Below are 7,374 nucleotides of genomic sequence, written 5' to 3'. Positions count from 1 at the left end.
TTCTGCTTTGACAACCATCCTGGACTAAATCGCTCCAGGCGTAGAAGTTCTGTAATAATATAAACTCCATAAACTACGTACTGTACTGTATGTACTGTAGTTAGGAAATCGCGACAACGGCGATCTCCTCCCGTCTGCGCAGTATTATCGACACACGGCAGTTTTTTTTAATTGCTTGTATAAATGAACAGTTAATTGAACTATTTTTGTAGTAATAATTTAGATATTTTCTAACTGCTTTATCCCATACAGGGTTGGAACCGGGGCTATCCGGACAAGCAACGACCACAAGGCAGGACGGGACGGCAGTCCATCACAGCAGAGACGCAGATGCAAACATACTGTAGACACGCACACATTCACACCGGACACAATTATCCCTGAAGCCACCAAACCTACTAGCATGTCAGCATGTCTTTGGTCTCTGGGCGAAAAGCAGAGCACATACCTGTATGTCACCCTGTAGTACTAACAAGGTCTTGGGTCTAAACTACAGCGGATTATTGCATACGAATAAGGTACGGTATTCTCAAAACTATTAGTGCACACGTATACCCACACAGAAAAATGAACACAATACAGAAAAAAGTAGTGAATTGACAATAGAGTATGTCAATTCAATTTGTAAATGTATTTCAAGATCTGCAATTGTACTGTTCTTGATATAAGACTTACATCAAAGAATGTGGTGAGTTTATTATCATGATTCTTAGGCAAGCATCACTATTGCATGCTGCATATTGTTTAGATCTATGTTAATTATCACAGAAAAAATCACCCAAATTATCTGTAGTAGGTTATGGGCTAGGAATGCTCAGTGTATTATCCATCAATACATTTTCTAACTGCTTCATCCAATTCAGGGTTGCGGCACAGCCAGAGCCTGTCTCAGCAAGCAACTAACATAAAGCAGGATACTGCTTTGACTGGATGGCAGTCCATCACAGGGCATTTATCATTTGACATTATGTTTTTGGACTGTTAGAGGAAACTGGGGCATCCGGAAGAAAAACACAAACATGAGACAATAAACTGCACACAGCACCCCAGGGCCAGAATTGAACCCCAGAATATTGCGAGGCAGCAATAATAATCACTGTGTCACCGTGCTGCCAATAATAATAATTAAAATGTATATTATCATCATTTAACAATGCTCTTCAAAATGTTTACATTATAAATGCCCATTGCTTGATATAATTTAATAAGAACCAATGCAGTACATCTCCACATACTTTGAAAAGCACAGCTCTTATACTGTAGTTTGAATAGGGTTGGGACTCAAATAAGTTTTTTGACAACTGTTGATACCCATATATATAATCTTTTAAACCATATTGATGATAGATTTGTTGCGAAAAAAGGAACAATCAACTTTGATTTACAAATTAAAAATTTAAATTTTATTTTAATTAAAAGGGGACTGTCTTCTTATCTCCTACCTCAAAAATAATTTTGTGAGACTTCCTTCTTCCTCCACAAGGTGGAACCAACACACTAATTTTAAAATAACCATACATTTTTAGTTTTCCATAGGCTGTTGCTGTGTGGAATCTTGTTTCAGATTCTTTGCATAAAACAATTGGTGCACAATACACACAGCCTACTTTAGGTAATTGTACTTTATTCAGAAAAGTTAACAAGTCTTGAAAAGAAGGAAAGATACTTATACAGATGCTTTCTGGTTTCTTTTTCCATTGTGACTCTCAACCAAAAGGTTTTTATACAGAGATGTTTTTGTGTTCTGTAGCACCAATGCTACAATGGATGTGATGTGTTAGAATATGTCAGTAGAAGTAGCTGGACTTGTTCTAATGGAATTCATCATTTGTGGCTTGAGGGTACATGATTTTATTAGAAGTGATGGTGATATGGTATAATGGTTATCAGGACCAGGATGGGAACGCGGTGTATTATCCAATAGCAATATTAGTCTGGCATATTTTAAAAATCAAACACAATGATCTATTGGAAAACATGACTGTGCAGATGATTTGCAATTGGTCATTGGTGCATTCATTCCAAAATATGTAGAATTGGATCACGCAACCTGTTCCCCTGAAAGACTGAGCAATAAACAAGCTTACATTTAGCTAAGCTGTGTTCGTTAGTGTGCAACATGAAAGTGATCCAGAAATGTAATGCAGCGAGAAACACAACAGAAAAGACAATTAGAAAACACAAAAAAGGAGGCAGAAAACACCAAAAGAGTGTACAGTTCTTGGCTCAAGGTTCCCCATGTAGCAGTAGCACGTACCACCGAGTGCCAAAATCAGTCAGCTGAAGATGATTCCCAGGCGAGCAACCTTCTTGCCAGTACATTCACAGATCCGGCTCATGATGGCAACAGTGCTGTTGCTGACCACCCTGCGGAGGCAACCGAGGCCGAAATTGTGAAAGTTGAGTGTCCAGTGCAAGGTAGTAGTAGGCATAGTTAATCTGGGGTGTACAGTGATATTTTTGACCCTGCACTTTGGCCGAACTTAATAACCGACAATATCAGAACGGATATTGTAAGAAGCAAACCACTGCAAATCAAAGATTTTACATTCCCAAAAACCGAAGGCCGTCATTTCACCGATAAGGCCAATTATTTTTGCAAAGCGGGCTCTCAAACTGTGCTTAGACCATGGTTAGTCTATTCCAGGTTTACCGATGCCATTTTTTTGTTTTTGTTGCAAGTTATTTGGGACTGAAAAGGGGGTCTTTACTCAGGGTTTTTCTAATTGAATCAAGTTTATCAAAGATTATTGAAACATGAAAATTATCGATATCATGTTAAACATTTTCTAAATGTAAAACCCTCGAATTAGCCCTTTTGTTCAATTTTGTTTTAGTTCAATTGATAACCATGCCTAGGCCAAACTGGAGAGCGAGAGACAACATTGGCATGCTTTCCTTTCCAGAATTTTGGATTATGTGCTATTTCTCACATCACAGAATCTAGCTTTTTGAGGCAATGTTGATCAATTGTACAAAGACAACAATTTTTTTCAAAATTGTTGGAACTATAGGCAAAATATGACGCAGTGTTGGCTCATCATTTAAACCGTGCAAGCAACACTCACTACCTTAGCCGAAGCAGAAAATTAGACAGAAAATAGACAGCTTGATATTACAGTATAATGATGGACTGTACAACAGATGTTTCACATAAAGAGCTGTTGTCACTTGTATTACAATATGTGACAACAGAAGAAAAAGTAGAAGTACATGAGAGTTTCCTCGAATTTGTTGAGGTAGATAATACTATTGGTGAAGCGCTCACTGAATTGTTGCTGGAATGACATAAAAAATACGACATTCAAATTGTAGAAGATTGTAGGGGGCTATGCTACGATAATGGGGCAAACATGAGGGGTGTACACCGAGGAGTTCAAGCCGGAGTGAAGCTGGTGATTGAGCTGGCCCTGTATGTGCCCTCTTGCCCCCATAACCTCTTTGGAATACTGAATCAGCAGTACAAATGTTTGCAAAGTTAACAAAGAGGTGGGGTATTCTCCAAAGCCATCTGTGACAATTCACTTTGAAATCACTTTCAGAAACAAGGTGGAGTGCATGCGACGCCGCCACAAAAGCAGTGTTTGAGCAGTAACTGGAGCTTAGAGATGCAATGCTTTAAGTTATGTAGGAGGTTACATGTGATGCTGAAACCCTGTCTGAAATCACAAGCCTTGTTAAAACAATCTAGACATTTAACTTCGTAGTTCGGTGCACTGGAGCACTGTGCTAAGCACAATTAACCATGCCAATGTAGTCCTACAATCACCAAAACGTAATGTGAGAGATGCAGTTCATGTTGTCACATCTGTGAAAGAGCAGGTGTCAATATATCGACAATCAGGATTCCAGGATGCCATTGAGAAGGAAAAGGAGCTTGCCTGAAAAATTAACATTTTGCCCAACTTCACAGAGCATCGTACACGACTCAGAAAACAACGTCTGGCGAGACAACAGTGGATAAGCCTTTGAAAAGAGAGGAAAAGTTTAAAGTGCACTTTTGCAATTGCTTACTTGACACTACTTGAAGGCAACTTACAGAAATGTCAGTGACAGTGAGACAGATGGAAGTTTTTCTTTCCTAAGTGAATTCAGCCATCTTTTTGGCATTTTGTGTGACAAAAAATACCAGAGATAATTCAACTTAAGCCTGCAACGAACTTGCCTAGTTTTTAGGAGACATTCATGGCGGAGATTTGGCAACTGAATTAAAGTTTCTGTCTCATCTCCTTCCCAATAAAGTCAACACTCTGTCTAAAGTACTGCAGTATTTGGTCAACAAAGATACGTATGAATTCTGCGTTTCCAAACACAGTGATAGCATATCAAGTGTTTTTAACAATTCCAGTTGCTGTCGCCAGTGCTGAACACTTCTTTAGCAAACTGAAATTGATAAAAAACTTACAGTAGGTCCACCATGTCACAGGAAAGACTGTCAGGGCTTTCCTGTCTATAGAGAGCAGCACCGCAAGGCAGGTGTATTTCAGTGATATCAACGCTAAGTTTGCTGTAATGAAAGCACGATGAGCTGTAGGGTAGGTCCATGTTTTTCACTTTTAAGTAACTAGTTACTAAGTATCAAGTTCAATATGTTATACCCATTTTAATTCTGCTCTGTATGCACTGGCGGAGGGAGAAGGAAGCTGGGGAAGGGGGGGGTGGGGCTTTTGTATTTACTTGCACCTGGGCCCAAGTATGGGTGGGGTTGGCCCTGATGAATATTATAAATCAGGGGTCAGCAAACTATGGCCCTTGGGGCAAATCCGGCCCGCTGAACTTTTCAGAGTGGCCTGCAGCTCACTACTGTTCGAATCTCGAGGGTTACTTTTTGCATCAGATATTGAAAATTTTCTGCCAGTGGGTCCTACTTCTTAGCTCTGTTGCTTTCTCTCAGCACTAACAGTCAATTGCAGAACAACATCTATTGCACAATGCTTTTTACTTTTAGCCTATCAGATGTCACCTATAGCCTAGGTTACATACGCCTGTGCTACAACTGATTCTTACCGTAAATTCATTTGAATTTTTGTGGCTTGCTGTGATTGGCTCAGTCACAGAAATGATATCTAGTGTATGCTATCTTTTTTGAAAGCAGGTAATGATTTCGAAAAGGTTCTAAAAGTTATTCCTGCCTTGTCGAAAAAAAAAAGATCTATGCAGGGGGTCGAAAATTTAATGACAAATGGTCAGAAGAGAACTTTTGTGTCCCTTGTAAAGAAAAGGTGATGTGTCTTATCTGTCAGGAAACAATTGAGAATATAACATAAAAAGGATTGACAAAACAACAGGATAAGTTTTCCGAATACACAGGCGAGGGATGGAGGGAAAAATTAGAACAGTTGAAAAAGTCGCTTTAGAGGCAGCAAAAACTGTTCATGAGAAAATTCGAAGAAAATGTTGCGGCTACCCAAGCTAGTTATCAAGTATCACAGCTTCTAGCAGCAGCTGGCAAACCCTTCATGGATGGTGAGTTTATTAAATAGTGTATGCAAGAGGTCGGGGAGGAGATGTGCCCAGAGGAACGCGACCTATTCCAGTCAGTGAGTTTATCGGATTTCACTCAGATGGCCCAGCAAGGTTAGTAAAATTGTTTTTGTGGCCCTTGCTCTTAAAAGTTTGCCGACCCCTGTTATAAATAACAGTGGCACTGTCCACACCAAACTCCCACTCTGCTAGTGTCTTACTTTAGTTTTTTTCACATTTTTACTGGCCTATCATAATTCTTTTCAGATTCACCCAGGATGCTAGCTCTTACTTGTTGAGTCTGCACTGTCTTTCATTTGGGTCGTTCTTCACTCAGTATTCTACACACTGATCTTTTTCACTTACACAATGACTATATCTTCTTTATAACTCTTAACTTGAATAATCCCTGCTAACTAATGCAATCAGGCGCTGGAGTATACAATCCAATCCACTCCATGTTGCTCAATCACAATCCTCATTTCACTAATCTTAGTTCCACCCAATTCTTTGATCTTTCTCTTTCAACTGTTTGCTCTTTGTCTTCAGCATGCACACAATCTTCATGAACAACCAGTAACTCATCAATATCTATAATGGTTGATCCTGTTTGGCTTGGCCAGAGACTCCTCTGTATAACCAACAACTGTGTCCCTGCCACAGCAAAAGTCAGTTTTCTGTCTCACACTTTCTTCAGATAGAAGTCTTGTCTACTGATGGTACGACCAAGGAGTTCATGGGACCTAAACTGAGCCATCTAGACTCAAGTGCGAGACTCACTCAAGTAAGGAGAGAAGGTACTCTGCTATTTTGCCAAGCGACCCCTGGTTTCTCTATGTACCTACTGTATCACATCCACTCATGCCAGATTCCTGGAAGATGCCTCAGAGGTACTGTACCACAGCAACTGTGGTGTAACCTCAACTACACCGGTTAATCAACTGGTTGCTATGACTCAACAATATGGTATAAGATCGGTTTGAGCTGAACACAACTGATTATCACTTAACTCATGTACAAAGGGATATTTAAGACCACCATTTACTGTACATTCGTCTTTGCTTAATCTTAGAGCTTTTTTTCGAGTCTTGATGTCATTATTGAGTCTTGTTTCCTCTGGTGTTTTCTTCCTGCTTTGTTAACTTTCAGCTTTGGCTTTGCTTGTCATCCTACCATTTGGATTTCCCCTGCACTTTCTGCAGTGAACTTATGCCTACAAACCTGGTCTTGTTTTCAACGGATACAACTGTGAATATTCTGTGTGTGCCGTTTCCAATGCCCTCCTGGTTTTGACCTGCCTTGTTTTTGACTTCGCTCTCGGAATCATCTATGATCTGTGCATTGCTACTCCAGCCTGTTGTCTGCTTTTGCCTGCTTCAGCCTGCACTTGGGTTCACCTCACTGTCATGTATCACTGCTCTGAATCAGGTAAGAGAAGCGTCATTGCAGCAGCCCTTCGCTTGCCTAAAATGCATTTTGCTGACTGTTCCCTTGTCCCAGACTGAAGCCTACATGCAGACTGAAACCTTTTCCTCTTGGCCGTTCTTATACACCTCTCAGTTAGCCTATAGGAATGACCAGTCGTTAATTCTTTAATCAGTATATATTTACAGTTTTTTTCTCGTAAGCAGGTGATTTTCTTCCAAAGCCACCAATCACTACCTCATAGATACTATACGGTAGATTTTGCAGCATAAAGTACAATGAACTGTTTTGAGCTGCAATTTGGTATGGTTATTGTCAAATTGTGCTTTAAACCAAAACATTACACAAACTTCATAGGATCTTTATTAAAATATTATTGAAATGTTCATATTCTCAGTGTTTAAACAATCTTTTAAAAGCTGCCTAAATGAACCAATGTGCATCATGACTTAATGTTTGCCAGAAAACCCCATGATATCTTATTAT

Source organism: Lepisosteus platostomus, chromosome 12 (assembly GCF_059453375.1).
Source record: "Lepisosteus platostomus isolate fLepPlt1 chromosome 12, fLepPlt1.hap1, whole genome shotgun sequence".
Lineage (NCBI taxonomy): Eukaryota > Metazoa > Chordata > Actinopteri > Semionotiformes > Lepisosteidae > Lepisosteus > Lepisosteus platostomus.
This window is presented reverse-complemented; position numbering follows the sequence as displayed.